Genomic DNA, 21,049 nt, shown 5'->3' with positions numbered 1-21,049 from the left:
TCATATTAAAAAATTTCGGGCGTTCGGACGATACAGTTTAATTTCAGTAAGAATTTGAAAATTCTATTGAAGCGGCTTTTTATTCTTAATAAAGCACATGAAATGGCTATTAAGTTCGTATTTAATAAGGCAAAGGCTCAATCACTACAAGTCCACAGTCTATACAACATATTATCACACGAAAAAGCAGCCAGAATTTCTGCAAGTCTGACCCTATTAAATTTGCGATCTAACAGTCACTGACCCACCACTATTAGCGAGTTGAACAGTCGGTCGTTTCAGTAGTCTTCTGTGTCAGAAGTGCTCACCGAAGTATCCCATAAAGAACACTGAATATGTCACGAGGATTGTCTCTACGACCAAAAGATCACACGCTTATAAAACTTCAAATAACTTATTCAGAAACTTCAAACTTTCCTCAAAATGTTTCTAACTTAAACCGCCTTAGTCACGACACGTTTTAAACGCAATAAACTCACTAGTTATTCATTTTACATATTATTTTCAAGGAGACATCTAACATGGTGTTACTCGGAAGCAGGTTAGGGAGCGACTATATCGATGTTCATCTCCTCTCTGTCTATCTAATTATCTGCGCTTGGGAACTGCTTGACTCTGATTGGCTATTGATCTCAATTACCAATCAGAATGATCCTTCCAGATCATTCTCGCAGCAAAACTTGCCTGAGTCAACCACTAATCAGATAATCACTGACGTCATTACAAGTTCAATTTCTAATGTATTGCTTAATAAAACACAATGAAATTCAAAATATTCTTTAAATTAATATAGAAACTTTTTCTGCTTCACACTTTTATTCTGGCTGCTCTCTTACAAAAGCAAGCACACATCGACATATGTCATCAGTAGACCACGGATTTTTAGGTCGTAAAAAAGTGTGTTTTAGGCACCTAAAATAGGCTCCTTCAGTAGTTCATTTAGGCTATATAAAACCTAAAATAGGCTCTAATAAAAATGATGCAAAGAAAATAAAAATAAATTAAAATACACAGTGTTGACAGTATGAACATCTTATTAGTCATTAAAACAAGGATAATGAATATTTATACAGTTACAGAGCACAGCAATCTACAACATTAATGTTGAACATAACTCCAAACATTTTTGAGTTCCTGCAAGATAAAGATCTCCGTCAAAAACGATGTGGCAATGGTTTAATTAATACATTCGTAGTTCCACATATTCTGACCATAGTTAGCTTCACAATAAATAACCAAAATCTTTTCTAGGTTTTCTAGTGAAAAACTGTGGCGCTTGTCAGTCAGAATCAATTTATACGCTGAAAAAGAAAGTTCTACATCAACAGATGTGACAGGGGCGTACTTCATTTTCGGCACATGTTGGACAGGAACGCTGCAGTCAGGAGTGCTGGATTTTCCACTAAGTATGTCGGCAGCTGCACACAACTCGTTCAGGCCAGTGTTCTTCTGCAAAACCGTTTGCATTTTTGCCCGTACTTTTTCCCCTACTTCACCTGGCGCTTCATTAATTTTCATTTTGACTTCTTCAAGCAAAGAAATATTGTCGTAGATAGGTCTCCCTGAGCCTTCTAATTATGAAATTATTATTGCCATAAATGTGTAGTGGGCCCCGAATGTAAGATAAGTCCCGTTTTAAAGAAGAATCTTTGAGTAACTCCATTGCTGCAGTTGTGGATGCAGCATCCTCCAGTATATTTTCAACCACCTTCTGGACAGCTGAGAGATGCGTACTATAGTGTTCTGCTGCTATCAGCCACGTGTCCCAGCTGGTAACAACAGGCTCTGGCGGCAATGGGACATCTGGAAGCTGTTCTTTGAATGCCTGTATCTTGATGGCGCCTTAACAAAAATTTTCTTCACCATAGATATTACTTCATTTACTTTAGGAAATTGTAGCCTTACTTGCCCTGCTATGCGGTTGATACCATGCACTACACAAGTTACGTGCCGCATCAATGGGTAGAATACTTTCAATAGTTGAAACGCTGCTATCATATATGGAGCAGCATCAGTGACGGCCAGAAGCACCTTATTCTCATCCATTCCGTTTGGGTATAGCACCTTAAGCCCATTGTTCACAAACTGTGCTATTGTCTGTTGGTTAGTTTTTGCAAGCTGTTTTGAGTAAATCGAATGAGCCCTGGATGGAGCCTCTGGATCTAGCTTGCGAATAATCAGGTTTGCAATGTAACGGCCAAGACTATCAGTAGTTTTATTCACAGAAATCCATATACAAGACTATCCAACATCTTCTCGGATTCCGTGCAATGCAGCATTGTAAGCTGAATCCACATAATTCTTACGTAAAGTTGACTCTGCAGGAATAGACTGATGGCAGTACTTCTCAAGGAAACCTCTGAAAATAGGGTTTTCTAGTTTACGAAAGGGGATGTTTGCTGCCACAAGTGTATGACACAAATCACTGCAGAACTTGTTTTTTTTCGGAAGATTCAACAGATTTACTAGTTACAAGAGTTTGCTTCAATTTTTACTTTCGTTCAACATTAGCTTTATGTGCGATTCCATCTGCATGCTGAGTTAAGTGAGATTTCTTAACACTCGAAACCTAATACGAGAGAAAAGGGAAATGCAGTTTAGAATCGCATATAAAGAGTATTTCGTATTACTAAAGGATAGCGATAAAAAAAGAATCCTAAGTGACAGGGAAATAAAAAGTCTAAGAGAAACATCAACTAACCTCCTGGTTGCATGCTTGGCACAAAATAATTTTCCCATCTGTTGTATAATGCGGAAAACCTTGCAGCCACTGCCTTATATGAGTAGACTTTGAAATAGCTGTTTTTATCATGGCGTAGTATTCTCACACAGAAACTAGAATTTATTTTGCACTTAGAACGTCAGTAACACTTAACACGTCGGTCACTACACAATGTACTGTTTTGTTTTCGCTGGGAGAAAGTGAACGATGATCTGTTCTTTTTTTTTTTTTTTTTCTTTTTACTGCGGTGCATGGGAGCGGTAGGGGAAGTACCGTACTCGTTGCTGGACATATGGCACCTGACAGATGGCCGCCCCTTCTGAACAAGCGAACGGAATCCACCGGTGCTTCAGGTGAATACATCTAACTACTGGCAAGTTATTTTTCGAACCGGAAAATTCACGTATAATACCTTTCACGAAACAGAGTAGTTTGATAGGAGAAAATGCGCGAAGGGCAGTAATTTAGCTATAGAGGGCGTCTACGATTAACATTGTGATTTTTTAATCCGTGCTCAGCTTAAGGCCTTTGAAACCGGTTCTTTGTGAAAATACACAACTGGCCAGAATCCTACGAACGAAATATTTTCAAATATAACATTTAGTACTCCCACGTTCGATACTAATGTGTATCTCAAATCTTTGAACGGTTCCCATTCGCACACCGAAGTTAGGCACTGTCGCGGTCGGCGGGTACTTGAATGGATGACCATTCAACTGTGCCGAGTGTTGTTGGTAGTAAGGCAATCAAAGGAATTGTAATCAGTCTCTAACGACCTTTGCCTTCGACGAGACGTAAAGCCCTAAGTTTACTTCCTTTTTCTAATCTTTGAAAACACAAGAACTCTATGTCAGATTAACGAAATAGGTTCTTTTTAGTATTTTGATGCCGAAATAGGCAAAATTAGGCGTCAACGTCGAAATACGCAATTTTAGGTCCTATAGAACTAACGGTATTCAGTTTAGTTAGTCATGAAACGCTTAAGTACCAACTTATATTCAAATTGGAGCTTAGGGAAAAAATACGTTTTAACCTAAAGATCCGTGATCTATTTTTTACATATGAATAATAAAACACCTATAAAGAGTATTTTGTATTGACAGGGATAGCGATATAAAGAAATGAAAAAAGACCGAAGTGTTAGGCAAATACGAAGAATGAGCGCGTATCAACTAGCCACCTTGCTGCACGCTGGGCAGAAAATATTTTTTTCCAGCTGTCGTATAGTGTGAAAAAACTTGGAGCCACTGTCTTATATGATGAAATAGACACTTTTTAGGATATTAAAGCCGAAAGGTAAAAATAGGCACTAACGTCGAAATAGGCTTTTTTAGGTCCTATAGAATAAACGCTACTAAGTGTAAATAATCATGAAATGCATAAGTACAAATTTTCACGCAAATATGAAATTGGGAACAAAATAGGTTTTTACCTAAAATCCGCGGTCTACTAATGACTCAAAACAAAAAAAAGGTTAATGACCTGTTAATCAAAGAAAAACAATAGGTTTTCCCCTGAATGTACATTTGTCCCTGATGTAGGTAGCCTGCACTAACAAATTGTCCTGATGCCACCTTTGCCCTACTACTTGTAGGAACCAGTCCCAATTCGGCGATATCTGTATCTGACAGTATTGTGGAGAACAATCACCTGGATTAAGACAAATTCGTTTCTTCTGCTTTAATATTGCACTTCTGCATAATGTTGATATTGTCTTTGTTGGAGTCAGTGTTAAGAATCTCTTTGCAGGTAAATAAATTAAAACTGCATGCAGACAGAGCATAACTTATAAGTTTCTCTGGGTACTGAGAGTTATGCTGTCGTACTTGCACATCAATGAGTTTTCGGGTATTCTTATTACCCCAGCAGACACTCTGCAGAGCATTGTTAAACACCACACAGCAGCTGTACTGTAAGTTATTAGTTAGCTGACACCACATGGATGTGACTGGCACAGTGTGTAGTGGGGCACATTGCAAATACTGTTTACTAGAGTTTAAAACACTTCAGCAGTTTTGCACAGGGTCAATCACACAATAAATTGCGTATTTGTATATTGTACGCTCCATTCTGGTAATACCATGTTGTTTAGCCAAGTAGAATGTAAAAGTTTCTCATAATAGCATGTCTGGACACTTTATAAAATCTATAAGGTGATTACCGATAATTTTGTTCACACCTGTGCTTGTGATCTGACATATAAATTTGTTGCAAAAGTTTGCTCTACAGCTGGATAGCATCCACATTAAACAGTCTTTCCAACTGCCTTATCGTTATCCACAATCACATTGCTGCTTTTCTGGCGGCCTCCTTCTATGTACAAGTCGTGGTTTGATATTAGGTAGTCGTACATCTCCATTTTATTGAAAATCCCGTCGAAATCTTGTGTTATGCACAAACCCAGAAGGTCATAGTTGTCTGCACGTAGCTGCTGCAATATTCCCAACAGCTCTTCCATTAGAACATCCATTTTGAGGTCAGCCAATTCCGCTTTATGTGGTATAGCCACAGGACTTCTATATTTCTTCTAAATGGTTTCCTGTGTTTTCCTGGTGATTTTGGCCAATGTTGCTGTTGCTATCAAACTGTCGCTTCCGTGCAAGAGAACTGGTAGCTTCGCCTTGACCCCACGTCTTTCAGTGACATACTTGGAGAATTTTCTACACAGATAATATTTAAATCAGCCAGACATTGCCTTCATTAGCTTTACAGAACGTCAGTTCTCTGACTGCCCCTGACAGTCCACTTGATCACGGATTCTAACTACTATAAAGTTATCACAAAACGGTTCTGCAATACGCATAATCACATTTAAGTCCTTCTTGCTCAGGGGCGTACCATTTTCGCTGAAATTTATGTTGCCAATTTAGATATAGGACCGCCGGCCGCTGTGACCGAGCGGTTCTAGGCACTTCAGTCCGGAACCGCGCTGCTGCTACGGTCGCAGGTTCGAATCCTGCCTCGGGAATGGATGTATGTGATGTCCTACGGTTAGTTAGGTTTAACTAGTTTTAAGTCAAGGGGACTGATGACGTCAGATGTTAAGTCCCACAGTGCTTAGAGGCATTTGAACCATTTGAACCATTTGGAGACGTAGGACTGACTAGTTTCTCTAGCAGTAACTATAAACCAAAGCATTCGTCGGTTGGCCTCTTTCTTCTCCCTAACAGCTAAGGCATGTTTGGAAGGTAGGAGACGAGGTACTGGTGGAATTAAAGCTGTGAAGACGGGGCGTGAGTCGTGATTGGGTAGCTCAGTTGGTAGAGCACTTGCCCTCGAAAGGCAAAGGTCCCGAGTTCGAGTCTCGGTCCGGCACACAGTTTTAATCTGCCAGGAAGTTTCATATCAGCGCACACTCCACTGTAGAGTGAAGATTTCATTCTAGCATGTTAAGCACTTTTCAGGAATCCATGTTGACCCTTTCCACTACCGCAGAAGACATCATGATCTAAAGATTTAATGCTCTAAATATCGCCGGCCGGTGTGGCTGTGCGGTTCTAGGCGCTTCAGTCTGGAACCGTGCGACCGCTACGGTCGCAGGTTCGAATCCTGCCTCGGGCATGGATGAGTGTGATGTCCTTAGGTTAGTTATGTTTAAGTAGATCTAAGGTTTAGGGGACTGATGACCTCAGATGGTAAGCCCCATAGTGCTCAGAACCATTTGAGCCATTTGAGCTCTAAGGATCCAAAATGGCGGCACTTCCTGTCACGTGATCTGGTCACACATTCTAAATTTGGTTGTTCTTGCTATCCAGTCGTAAACTCCTAGCCGAATTGCGCTGTTTTGTGCGCAAAGTGTCGTTGCGAGGGAGAGAGAGTGCCCCTCGCGAGTGCCATCCTTATGTATGGGATAGAACCCACGCAGCCGCAATGCACAATACAGCGCTGTACTGGGACGAGGTTTGGGACAGAGGAGAGTATGGGGCTGTACCTGAACACAGTTTCAGATGGGGTGATACAGCACAGTATTCAGACAGTACGGTGTAGTTGTAAACCCGGCCATGGTTTCGGGCGGGATGGTACAGCGCAATAGACGCACAGTAGAGTATAGCGCTGCACTATACATTCCGGCTGCATGTATCCTATCCCATACATAAGGAGGGAGGGCGACGTGCCCAATCGACGAACATATTGGTTTTTGGCTACTGTTAGAGAACATGCGCTATCTTGTTTCTGACATTGGCAATATAAATTACACCAAAATTTATACGCTCCTTAGGAATAAGATTTTAAATGTGCTCACTCCTACTACAGAACGGTTTTGCGATGACATTATGGTAGTTAAAATCAGTTTCCATGTGGACTGTCAGGAACAGTCAGAGAACTGACGATCTGTGATGTTAAAGAAGGAGACGTGTGGCTCATCTAACAATTATCTAAGTAATAAATTCTCCAAGTTCGTCATTGCGAGACATGGTGTCAGGGCGAAGCTACCATTTCTCCTGCATGGACGTGACAGTGTGACAGCAAGATGAATATTGGATAAAAGCGCGAACGAAGCGCTGGAAGCCATTTCGAAGAAATATAAAAGTCCTTATCGTACAAAGCAGAAATAGCTGACGTTAAAATGGATGTTCTAATGGAAGAGCTGCCTGGAATAGGGCAGCAATTGTGTGAAGTGGACTATAATCTTTTGTTTTTTGTACATAAAGGAATACTTCACGAGGAAGGAGACTGCCAGGAAAGCAGCAATGTGGTTGTGGACAACGATAAGACAATTGGAAAAGACTGTTTAAGGTGGATGACGTGCAACTGTAGAGCAAACATTTACAACAAATTCATATGTCAGATCACAAGCACAGGTGTGAACAAAGTTATCGGTAATCACCTTATAGATTTTATAAAGTGTCCGGACATGCTATTACGAGAAACGTTTTTCATCCTCCTCGGCTGAACAACATGGTATTACCAAAATGGAGGATACAATATACAAGTACGTAATTTATCGGTTGATTGACCCTGTGCAAAACTGTTTTAAACTCTAGCAAACATTATGTACAATTTGCTCCACTATACGCTGTGCCAGTCACATCCATGCACTGTCAGCTAACTAATAACTTGCAGAACAGCTGCTGCGTGGTGTTTAGCAACGTTCTGCAGTCTGACTAGTGGGGTAATAAGAATACCCGAAAATTAACTGATGTGCAAGTACGAGAGAGAAACTCATAAGTTTCGCTCTGTCTGCATGCAGTTTTAATTATTTACCTGCGAACTATGTGGAGATTCTTAACACTGACTCCAACAAAGACAATATCAATATTACGCAGAAGTGCAGTATTAAAGCAGGAGAAACATACACTCCTGGAAATTGAAATAAGAACACCGTGAATTCATTGTCCCACGAAGGGGAAACTTTATTGACACATTCCTGGGGTCAGATACATCACATGATCACACTGACAGAACCACAGGCACATAGACACAGGCAACAGAGCATGCACAATGTCGGCACTAGTACAGTGTGTATCCACCTTTCGCAGCGATGCAGGCTGCTACTCTCCCATGGAGACGATCGTAGAGATGCTGGATGTAGTCCTGTGGAACGGCTTGCCATGCCATTTCCACCTGGCGCCTCAGTTGGACCAGCGTTCGTGCTGGACGTGCAGACCGCGTGAGACGACGCTTCATCCAGTCCCAAACATGCTCAATGGGGGACAGATCCGGAGATCTTGCTGGCCAGGGTAGTTGACTTACACCTTCTAGAGCACGTTGGGTGGCACGGGATACATGCGGACGTGCATTGTCCTGTTGAAACAGCAAGTTCCCTTGCCGGTCTAGGAATGGTAGAACGATGGGTTCGATGACGGTTTGGATGTACCGTGCACTATTCAGTGTCCCCTCGACGATCACCAGTGGTGTACGGTCAGTGTAGGAGATCGCTCCCCACACCATGATGCCGGGTGTTGGCCCTGTGTGCCTCGGTCGTATGCAGTCCTGATTGTGGCGCTCACCTGCACGGCGCCAAACACGCATACGACCATCATTGGCACCAAGGCAGAAGCGACTCTCATCGCTGAAGACGACACGTCTCCATTCGTCCCTCCATTCACGCCTGTCGCGACACCACTGGGGGCGGGCTGCACGATGTTGGGGCGTGAGCGGAAGACGGCCTAACGGTGTGCGGGACCGTAGCCCAGCTTCATGGAGACGGTTGCGAATGGTCCTCGCCGATACCCCAGGAGCAACAGTGTCCTTAATTTGCTGGGAAGTGGCGGTGCGGTCCCCTACGGCACTGCGTAGGATCCTACGGTCTTGGCGTGCATCCGTGCGTCGCTGCGGTCCGGTCCCAGGTCGACGGGCACGTGCACCTTCCGCCGACCACTGGCGACAACATCGATGTACTGTGGAGACCTCACGCCCCACGTGTTGAGCAATTCGGCGGTACGTCCACCCGGCCTCCCGCATGCCCACTATACGCCCTCGCTCAAAGTCCGTCAACTGCACATACGGTTCACGTCCACGCTGTCGCGGCATGCTACCAGTGTTAAAGACTGCGATGGAGCTCCGTATGCCACGGCAAACTGGCTGACACTGACGGTGGCGGTGCACAAATGCTGCGCAGCTAGCGCCATTCGACGGCCAACACCGCGGTTCCTGGTGTGTCCGCTGTGCCGTGCGTGTGATCATTGCTTGTACAGCCCTCTCGCAGTGTCCGGAGCAAGTATGGTGGGTCTGACACACCGGTGTCAATGTGTTCTTTTTTCCATTTCCAGGAGTGTATTTGTCTTAATCCAGGTCATTGTTCTCCACAATACTGTCAGATATAGACATCGCCGAACTGTGTCTGATTTCGACTAATAATGTTATACCTAGTGTTACCATATCTAGCTGGAACCTTGTTGGGAGACTGAGATGAGGGTGTAGAAGTGAAGTAAAAAATTTATTTAATGTAATTACTTTTTATTTAGAACAGAATTACGTGGAACTTCTTACTGCAGAAGTGGTTGGTACATCATATTTTTTCGGAACATTCCACATTTTTGAGCAAGCATTTTTTCCATTTTAAGTATGTATAAAAAACCTATGCATGTCAGCTTGTAGTTATACTGACACTGTAGGATTGATTCCCTAGTTCCTGGCAACAATCAATTTCTTTCATTAGTCCACTGGGCCGACATCAGCGAAGATTCTCTTTCCACAGTGGCGTTGTGTGTGGGAATAGAAAATAAATAGTCGCATAAGTTTAGCAGTTTACTTTCAAAATTATCTGAAGAAAGTGAATCCATCTTTCTTCCACGAAGTGTTTAGACTTCTGCTCTTCCGAGTCATGGTTACTATCTAAGAAGCTCTTCAGATACACCTATTCCTGAAAATAACTGTCACCTGAAATCTTTACCACGTTTGGTCACGTATATAATAGTGTTTTCAGACCTCATCCAATCTGGGGTATCAGATAACGTCATCCTTTAATTTGTTCAAATTCATCTTGGTTTGCATGCCAGTAAAATTGATAGTCTTTCATTCATTCAGACATCTTTAAGTGTCGATTGATATATTTCTTATTTCAGTTATCCAGACTTTATTCTTCTTAGAGCCAAGTCTGACCGCAGAAACATAAAGTAATTTTCATCAACCGGACTTCTGAAAAATCTGAAATTATTTTATTTGGCGTGTCTTCGTAGTAAAAAATTTGATAAATTGTTTTAATGGAATCCAGAACTTAATAATTCTCTCAACTGTGGACATTAACGAGACACATCTCGTTTTTGAATGAAACAGAAGAATCTGATGATAGACATCAAGGTATAAGCAGAGCTCTTTCAGCATCTCTGTTCTTACCATATATATTTAAAATAATAAAATATTTTCATGACGATTATTTCAATGTCAACAGTTAAGACTGGAGCAGCGCTTGATATAATTTTATTAAAAATATTGGCAGGGCATCCAACTCCTTCAAAATTTTTTCCTAGTTTTTCTTTAATTTGGTGAAACATTCCGCTGAGTGCGTCGATGAAGCCCTACGTAGTTAGTATTGGTATTGTCTCCATAAAAAGCGATTAACTTATCTAAAGGAATTTGCAGTTCTCTTAAAGTGTCTAGACAAAACATTGAAATTGTCTCCTGTGTTTCTTTATCCAGCAAATTAAACTTCAACAGCTTCTGTTGCATTCCGTCAGTTTGAGTAAAATATTGAACAACTAAAGGAAACATCTTCCCAGCCTTGTGGTTGGATAGATTGGTGCCTATGCCTTAAAACTGCAATTGATTTATGCACATGGATGCTGAGTGTGGTACAAGAATATTTTTAACAATCGCTGTAGCTTTGCTCCTGGCTGTAGAGTGCTTTGCTGTGACTTTGGAGTCAGGCTGTATTGCGGTACTCATTTCCAGGGGTCAGACTAGAAAACTGAAGGATTGATTATGCTTGAAAACTTTATAAGCTGTTGTTAGTTCTGCAGCAACAACTAGCAGTTCTTCCTAGGTATCTGCTTTAGTCATGAATCTAGATATAAGCTTTAATGTCGATGCTATCGCGAATCTGTCAGAATGAGTCTTCGTAGACATGCGACGCCTCCCATCTGCCTTACCTGCGTGAGCTACTGAGATGAAACAGCTAAAAATCTCACACAACCCTTCCCGATCAGTACGTCCTTTCTTGACAAAAAAAAGAAAAACACTCATTTGTGTAATCATCCGAGAAGTGGTACTTCCGCTTTACATCCATAGGGCCGGCCGGTGTGGCCGAGCGGTTCTAGGCGCTTCAGTCTGGAACCGCGCGACCGCTACGGTCGCAGGTTCGAATCCTGCCTCGGGCATGGATGTGTGTGATGTCCTTAGGTTAGTTAGGTTTAACTAGTTGTAAGTTCTAGGGTACTGATGACCTCAGCTATTAAGTCCGATAGTGCTCAAAGCCTTTCCATCCTTAGGGATTTTCCTAAGCTAAGATAAGTTTATTAGACGGTAAACAGTCGACTACAGCACTTTAGTCATCGTCGTACACGTCACTATACACTTCACGCCCAATATTCCAGCAGTAAACACTTCAAACATTATTAACTTGTACGCGTTCGTATTACGTTTAGGAAGAATCGTCTTATCAGATCGCTATTCAAGTGGGAATTGCCCGATTCTTCCGCGTGGCTCTGCTTAAATAGTGCCAATCGTGGACTACTGGAGAAGTCTGGTATTTTCTCGAATGATGGCACTGTATATAGGAGGTGCTTGCACCGTTGATACGGCATACGCAAGACGCAACGCCTTCTTTGAGACAACGTTGTCGACATAAACATGTTGACATAAATAAAATTGAGACTGCATTTACTTCAGTACTTGAGCCAAGCTGGTAACAGTATTTTGCAAAATTGGGTGTTGTCGGGATGTCGGGACATGAAGCTCCATAGCGGTGAGGGTCCCGATACATCGAGACGGATGGTAACCCTACTTATAACACAATTCTTAAGAAAAAGAACCAGTGTATTAAATATACTTAAACTATCCCAATTAAATAAATAACTCATTTGAGTGCAGTTAATATGTTAATTCTACGAAAAATAAAACTGGAAATAGAAGAGGTCGAAGCCAAAAAACGAAAACTGGAGTAAATTGCGAAAACAATTGCCACAAAGTAAGAGTGTAAACAGCTAGTGGAAAAAGGAGAAAACACAGCAAATGTGCAGGCAAAACTAACACATTACTTTGAACAGAAAGTATGGAAAAGTCTGGATACAAGTGGAGAATATAAGATACCAACATTTTCAGTAAATAGTATTGGTAAGCGGCCATATGTTGGAGTACTGGCTGAAAATGCCGGCATCGAGACGAGAAAGTTTACAACACTAAGAACAGACGAAGAATCTGTTTTTACAGCTCCTTTCACTCTTGGAAGTGCTTAAAAAGGATGGTTACATCCCTAAATGTTGTAGACTCAGTGTTGTTCACTTTGCAACAGAACAACCATATGCAGAGTTTAAAACTGAAGGAGTAACAACTTTTAATGGTAATGCGTTTGCAAAAATTCTAAAGTTAAAGTTCTATACGGAAATTCCGCAAGAATGTGAATCTGATGATTTGTCAACATACACACAGTATTATGTGGTGTGTTTTAGTAACGGTGGTATGCATGAAATAAGATGGAAGATTAAAATTCCCATATGTTCTCGGTTAGAAGAACTGCAAGAAGGAACAGAACTGATTCTTAAAGCCATGAAGGGGATAGTTTACAGGAAGAAAAACTAGATACGTATTAGAGTTCGAGAACATACCTTCTTTGTACTTGGCAGATTACGAGCTGGAGACTGAAATATATGATTCATATGTAGATTTAAATTGCAAGTTAAAAATTGAGCTAAATGTTATTAAAACTACACCAAAAATTAAAGACAAAGTTGTTTTGTGTGTGTAAATGCATATGCAAAAATTAATAAAAGTTTTTGTACAAGTATATTTGTTTCTGTGTTCTCTACCGAGTCAAGCATCATAAGATAGTCTCCCATTACAGTTATCTATGTGTGTCTTTCGGATTAAGGAGGAGGGGAGGGGTTATAGGGGGGCTATGACCTCGAAAAGTACTTGAATCTAGGTAACTAAAAGTATAGTAATCAATCTTTCTTACGTACATGCAGCCAGAACGCTTAGCGGTTCGTGAATTATTCTAGACAAGAATTTTGTTTACGGCTCTGCCGAGAAAGGTTTTAGCATTAACAGCAGAATGCTGTGGAAACAGCCGTATTGTTGGAGGCTGCTGTTGAAAGTTTTGACAACGGGGAGATTAGAGAGCTGTATCTCAGAGAGGACTTTGTCTGTGAAGATCATCGACGGAGTCCATAATTTGTGAACGGAGAGGACAGCCAGCTGGATACCAAGCACAACAAGATGTATGCTATTGCTCTAGACTTGCGACACCTTCTGTTTGCTCTCCTTCATCTATACCCGTGAGGCTGGGTGCGTATCTGTGCTTGGATCCTGCAAAATGGACACGTCGCTATTGCGAAATCATAGCAGGACTCCACATGCACCCTCACCAGGCAGTTGAGCCCACGCTTGCTGGCCGCTTTCGCAGACTCGCTTGCAGTACCTCCGCACTCGTTCGTCGTGTAATCCTCGGGCACGATCTGTAAGCGTATTTGGAAGGATTTCTGAGTGAATTTCCTCGTCAAATTTATGTGGACTAGGTTATACTGCGATGTGGCATTCCCATCAATTTTTCCAACAGCGGTATTGTGAACATATCTTATGTGATACTAAATCCAGCGAACGACAGACCACAAAAGTTTCCGGCAGGTACAGGTTGAAGGTATCAGCAGTGAGAAGCGTCAAAGAGTAGCTTTGACCAGTCTAACACATTATCTGAAGAGATGCAGAGAAGTTTAATGGCTTGCAAGAAACGTCCTGTTCTGCAGTAATCAATCTGCGATTGATTACTGCAGACTGGAAACAGAGGCCTCTCGTTCGATTGTGAGGTATACTGCCATTCTACACGTTTCCCGTCTTTATTTGATTGATAGAACGTCAACTGTGATGTGTTAGTTGCATCGACATTTGACTTTCTAAAGTACAAGGGGGATCTGGAATCAGTTATATATGTAATTAACATCGGTATTCGTTAAGAAAAAAAAACAATTGGCACCAACTGTTTCCTCTATTTTCTAATTTTGACATAAAAGTCAAGTTTGCAGTACACAATTGTTTGCAGCACATCCCATGCTAAAGATTCGGCTGTCTATAGGTGTAATTTACACTCTTTATCTTCAGAATTGTACTGTGCAGGCGACCGGCAGCGTACTGCTATGCGGTTGATATAGAGAACAGTCGCGTAAATGGTATGATATTCCGGCAAACCATGTGAAAATACATGAAATTCTGGAAATTTTCATATGCCACTCGATTTCAGCATAAAAGTGTCGCAAATGTCATACTTTTTCTTTTTTTGCGTGTAAAATAGGATATCGCAGCCGATATCGTTTTCGCGATCGGTAAATTTATTCGCGATTGTCGAAGGATTTCTCATCGACAGAGCTCAAAAAGTAAATATTCTTGCAATCTCAGAGTCTGGAGAAGGTCTCAATTCGTTGCAGAAATCACTGCAGCAAGCAGTTCCGGCTGGAAATAGTACTGCTAGCAGACGCTACGGCAAGAAAAAGGAATAAAAGTGAGATAGTGTAAATACTTTCATCCTTCTTTACCTCCTCTGCATTACTGCAGATGACGTGTCACTGAGCACATTTGTACTGTGCATGCAGTACACGTGAGGTGCCTAGTTGTTTCCACTGCCCTGTGTGGAATACAGAAGTTCTTGTACGCGTCACTAACCTGCTGTCTTCATGATGATGATGTCCCCAGCGCAGAAAACAGCATGCAGGTCGTGGATTCTTTTTCCTGAGGCTGAAATTAACTGCGCAAGGAACTGCTGCTACGAATAAACTGTAGCTCATTTGGGATGCCACTCGCGTTTTTATTGGTATAGACACGAGAAACTATTCTTGATCACAACGTATTGAAATATCTTTCCACAGTCATTATCTCTGGCTAAAATAACATGAAATACATCCTGCCACAGACAACATGTCTGTCTACTGGGACCGTCAGAACTGGAGAATAAAATTACATGAATCAAATACTACTATTACAGACAACATGTCTGTACCTAGCGACGGTCGGCACTGTAGTAAATAAAAGTGCATGAAACAAATTCTGCTATAACAGACAACATGTCTGTCTACTGGGACGGTCAGAACTGGAGAGCCGGACTGCCCGAGACACTTTGCGCGCCAAGCCAGCAAGGCGTGACCCGAACGCCACCGAAGTGCATCGGCGGTAATATCGTCCGTCTTTTGTTTTAGTAATACTTTGATTTTAATAATTTTGAAATGACTGATTGATAGCTGGCTGTTGAGAGATGTTTATTTAAAAAGTGAAGTAATTTGGATGACAGGTTTAATTAATAATAGCAACTAAAGTTTAACGTTTTGGCACCCTACCGCCGAACACAGTGACCAGTCACAGAGCAGCAGCATCATGCACGCAATCTTTTTCACGGAAATGGTACCGAATCTAACATCTGTCACCGGTACCTCATCCCACATTGCGTCATCTCTAAGCATCTCGCATCTCCACTGCCCTGGGAATAGCTTCCTGGAGTCTAATATGATGGCCGAATAAGCCAGAAATATTACAGCGCCTTCTTGCCAGAGGAATCAGCCAGCCTTTGCACACCAGTTCAGAGAGTGGCTAATGTCTGCGGAAGTCGCCCCAATCACACATCAGGCCAGGGCATGCCGGAGCACTTGTCTTGTGATCGCTTGTGATCGCTGGCCGTTGCGGATGTCTGACAAACCTCACGGGGGATAATGTAGCACTGCCACTATACATGGCGCATGTGCTTTTGTTTTTGGGATCGATGTGCCTTTGCGGTATGTGTAAGAGTGCCTGATGTTTAATAGCTATATACATGATGCGGAAGTGATGATTTTGTGTGATGCAGGATATGAACTGTGTTTACTATGGCGACATGGTATAGTGGTACAATCGTTTGTGGTGATGTAGCCTGGTTGGAGATCGGTTTAACGCAGAAAAATTCAAGCTTCCCTCGACAGTAGAAGAAAAGTGTAATTGGCTAAATGTCTTTAGCAATAGTTTCCGTACTTCATGATCTGTAGACCATTTTTGCAGGGTTTATCTAGGCGCGCAGTCCGTAACCGCGAGACTGCTACGGTCGCAGGTTCGAATCCTGCCTCGGGCATGGATGTGTGTGATGTCCTTAGGTTAGTTAGGTTTAAGTAGTTCTAAGTTCTAGGGGACTGATGACCACAGAAGTTAAGTCCCATAGTGCTTAGAGCCATTTGAACCATTTTTTGCAGGGTTTAACTGTCAGTGCAATATGACTGCTGTATGTTTTTCTTCGATCTGTACAAAAATAGATTTCCGCTGATATTCTCGTAATTTTCCCACCTGTAGAAAGTAGCGGACAGCGTTCCCACATACCAGGAGCCGCATTTTGTTAGGTAAATTCAGTAAGAACCGGTCGGGGTGCTCCATTCGTAGGAAATTCCACGACATCTGAAAGTCACAGGACATCCCTTGTGGGATGCATAGGCGTCTCTACAGGCTGGTTCGAACAAGACAGGGACTGAACACGGCATCTACGGAAACTTCCGTCATCAGAGAGTCACATGATGTCTTCTTTGTTTGAGTCTTCAGAGACAAGTTGAGGCGGACTAGCCTCCTTTGGTTAGGACATTAGGACAAGTGAGAAGCCGTCCCCCACCCGTCACTGTGGATAGAGCATTTCCAGACCAGTAGTTGTAAGACTACGAAAATTCCTGCTGTTTTCCTCGTCTGTAGGACAGTCATTCGAATTCTAGGGAAATCTTTTAGACAACCAATCTGCTACATTTTTGTTTCCTTTTTCTTCCACGATCTGTTCTTGGTTTAAAAATATGTCATGTACTTTTAGATGTGTAATTGTTCTGATTTTCCTGTCTGTTCTTAGACACGAGTGTGAGATTTCCATTGTAGAACTGTGCCTCGAAAAATGAGGAACATAAGAAATAAGTGCCTTAACATCCTTGACCAGCAGCGGATATAAACTAAGCGTGCTCAGCATTTCAGAAATGTGACGAATACCACAGCAATTTATTGACTTCAGCAGTACTTCTGGATCGGTTCCCGGTCAGTCAATTGCCTCATACTGATTTCTCGCCTGCACCGGCAGCCGAGCAATCCTAACGGTACCAGTGACCGAATTAGGCTGCACACGTTCTTCACACGTGGTTCGCGGTGGCACACTGCAGCGGTTGGCGCGTGGCCTAGCGGTTTGCGACCGGCAGGCAGCGCTAGCGGCGAGCGGGGAGAGGGAAGAAGGGGCGGCGACTGACGCTATTGGGACGTTTTTTATTTCACCAGACATGTTTTCAGCGATCTATTTGAGATCCAAAGCCATGCCCTTTGTTTAAATACTCTGCAAAAGAGTCAATGAGAGATTATGTGCAGTAATCAATATTGTTTTTACCCAGGAGGAGGTGGGGAACCGAACTGGGTGTTGAGGGATCAAAACAGAATTGATTTTGGCCTTAACTGCACCACTAGGATGCAAGGAAAGAAAAATAAGGAAACTGCTCCACATACACAAAAGGATATCGATTAAATCAATCAATTTGGTTGTCCAACTTTTTAATATCAGAATGTCACAGGGCTTCCAGGAGGGTGTGAGGAAGGCTGGGGTATTTTCAAGAGGGTTCGTGGACGGGCAGGAGGGGGGAAAGCGTGCCGGAAGTGAACAATAGGTTACAGGGAAAGTGGCATAAAATTCTCATTCAAATGGACGCGAAGTTGAAAAAGTGGCATATATCCAGTGGGGCAGTGGGAAGGGAGGCGCCACATACCAACTAGGGAATACTCATGATGTCATCATGGGAGAGGATTGCAAAATTAAAATAGTGGTGTCGTCCCGCCATTACCCTACTACCCACGAAGAGTCCATGTCATTCGTATATGACAAAAGTAAGTCCCACGAAAGCACCAGTTACCAGTATTTAGACTTTTCAGTATCTTATAGACAGTTGGCAGCTTTTACCGGGTAATATTAAAGCACAATGTGGCCACTAGCCACCCAGCCCATAGCACTTTAGAAGTTTGAATCTACCCACATGTATCTTGAAAACACAAGTTTCCTGTTCGTGGGCACAGAACACAGTGATCGCAGAGGACATCCACACCCCCATATGTGCCTTGTTTAGCTCATCATAATAAACGAACTGACGAAGTCAATGGACGCCCATTGAAAATATAAACAATTTACTGGTTCTGCGATGGGAGCGTATCTCTCCATCTGACCTTCTCAGAACACACACAGTATTCTAGGCATAATGGTTTACTCATAAATAATTTAAATACAAATTTGTGCACATTCACTCAAATTAAAAAAAACAGGAAACGTCAAAGAATAAATACTGTCAATAGGGATGTGTTTGAACTGTATCAAATGGTGGTACCAGAAGTTACATAAGTAGTACCATTTTCACGAGACTTACTCCATTACTAAAGACCAAATGACTATTTAATTAAGTAATTGGTAAACCAGTCAAAATGCGGGATGTAACATGTAGGGCTGCAGGTATTTCTATTGGTGACTGAGGACGATGTATTGAACAACATTAAGTCAGTACTGACGTCATTTCCAGACCAATAATTATAGCTACTACAAGTCACATGTTTTAGGTTGGTTAGTACCTCCGAGGATGATAAACAGTTTTGACAAGAAGAGAATAAAAGCTTTTGAAATGTGATGCTACAGAAGAATGCCGAAGATTAGGTGGGTAACTCAAGTAACTAATAAGTAGGTACTGAATAGAATTGGGAAGAAGAGGAATTTTGTGGCACAAGTTGACTAGAAGAAGGAATCGGTTGGTAGGTCACGTTCTGAGGCATCAAGGGATCACCAATTTAGTACTGGAGGGAAGCGTGGAGGGTAAAAATCGTAGAGGGAGACCAAGAGATGAATACACTAAGCAGATTCAGAAGGATGTAGATTGTAGTAGTTACTCGGAGACGAAGAGGCTTGCATGAGTAGCATGGAGAGCTGCATCAGACCCATCTTTGGACTGAAGACCACAACAACAACAACAACAACAACAACAATTTCTCCAAGTACATGTGGCAAGAGCAAGCCATTATTGCTTATTATCTCTTCAGTAGCAGGGCAACTGTTGGAGAGTAGACATGTGGACTCAAAATGATTCGTCTATACTGACAGGTGTGGTCTAATTACCGGTGCAGTTACGACTGTGCAGAAAACAGCAGTAGGTAAATTATGTAACATGTTTTCAAAAATGGTTCAAATGGCTCTGAGCACTATGGGACTTAACATCTGTGTTCATCAGTCGCCTAGAACTTAGAACTACTTAAACCTAACTAACCTAAGTACATCACAAACATCCATACCCGAGGCAGGAGTCGAACCTGCGACCGTAGCAGTCGCGCGGTTCCGGACTGAGCGCCTAGAACCGCGAGACCACCGCGGTCGGCTGTAACATGTTTTCGGGAAATTTGATAGACGCAGAGAAAAAGCAACCAACACACTGGTGTGTGTACATATTAGGGTACCACAGGCAAAAATATCTTCACTTTTACCAGCTACATACTGTATTTATAACCTATGGATAAATGTGGAAGGTTTCAGGGCACATCATGCTGCATTTGCTGTAAATGTGGCGGAATGTCCTATAATTGAGTCTGTAAAGTACACTCCTGTTCAGAAACAACAGAAGACTTTGAACAACTAGAGATAGGACGCTCATGTTCACCGGCCAAGTACATTAGTATGTCATGCAGTAATGACTAGCATTGCAGTCATCTCAGCTCAGCATGTGTCCTGTTGCCTAGTAGGCACAGGGACCACCATGAGCCCGGATAACTTGTTCCATGCATCATGTCATCGACACGTATAAGACGCGAATGGCGTCCTGTGGTATAGCCATCCATGCTGCATTCATGTGGTTCAAAAGCTCATGCATGGTGGTTGGCATTAGGTCACAGTGCTGCATGTGCCATTTCACCATATGCCACACATTTTCGATTGGTGACAAGTCTGGTGATCTGGTGGGTCAAGACAAAATCCTGTGACAATGAGAAAGCATGTGTTCATGCAGCAATATGTGGTCATGAATTGTCTTGCTGAAAAGTAGTATCTGGGGTGTTGTGCAGAAAAGATATGGTTACAGGACACGGGATGTCATTCAGATAGTTCGCACTGGTCACAATGCCCTGGAAACACACCAACTTTGATTTGTTGTTGTACCCAATAGCACCCCACAACATAATGCCTTGAGCTGCAGCTGTATATCTTGTGTGAATGCAGTCACTGTGATGCCGCTCACCCTGTCAGTGGCAAACCAAAATGTGGCCATCATTTTCAGACAAAGAGAAACTGGATGCGTCCGAAAACACTGTCTGATGCCATTCCTGTCCCCAGTGACGTCTTTCCATACACCACTTCCATCGGTCCCCAGTGACGTCGTTCCATACACCACTTCCATCTGTCCCCAGTGACGTCATTTCATACACCACTTCCATCTAGCAAGTTTCTGACAGTTCGTCAAAGGTTGGCTGAGAAGTGGATGAAGCGCACGTGACCTAAGCTATAATAAACGGGGACGGACTGTCACCTCTGATAGTGTGCGATGTGTTTCGCTGTTCCACCGTTGCGCCAGAGGTAAGGAGGACGCAGATCTGTCCTGCAATGACATTCAGGTGAGATGCCGATCGTCTCCGCGAGTGGTCTGGGTGGTGCGACCTGACCCAACTCGTCGTGTTCTATGGCCTTCCATGAACCATTGGCACACACTTTTATCACTGCCAAAACACCTCACCTACGCGAGCAGCAATTTC

At 42.5% G+C, this 21,049-nt stretch overlaps 1 protein-coding gene and 1 non-coding gene across 2 annotated transcripts in view; one reads left to right on the top strand and one right to left on the bottom strand.

The window, feature by feature from the left end:
- LOC124555871 (Down syndrome cell adhesion molecule-like protein Dscam2) overlaps nucleotides 1-21,049 on the bottom strand; it is a 606,714-nt gene that overhangs the window by 443,671 nt on the left and 141,994 nt on the right. The window lies entirely within an intron of this gene.
- Nucleotides 5,965-6,039, top strand: Trnas-cga. The gene has a single exon. It is a non-coding gene; the product is annotated as a tRNA-Ser (tRNA).

The sequence above is a fragment of the Schistocerca americana genome, chromosome X (assembly GCF_021461395.2).
Source record: "Schistocerca americana isolate TAMUIC-IGC-003095 chromosome X, iqSchAmer2.1, whole genome shotgun sequence".
In the NCBI taxonomy this organism is placed as follows: Eukaryota; Metazoa; Arthropoda; class Insecta; order Orthoptera; family Acrididae; genus Schistocerca; species Schistocerca americana.
Note: the sequence above shows the minus strand (reverse complement) of the source record. Positions and strands in the feature narration are given on the sequence as shown.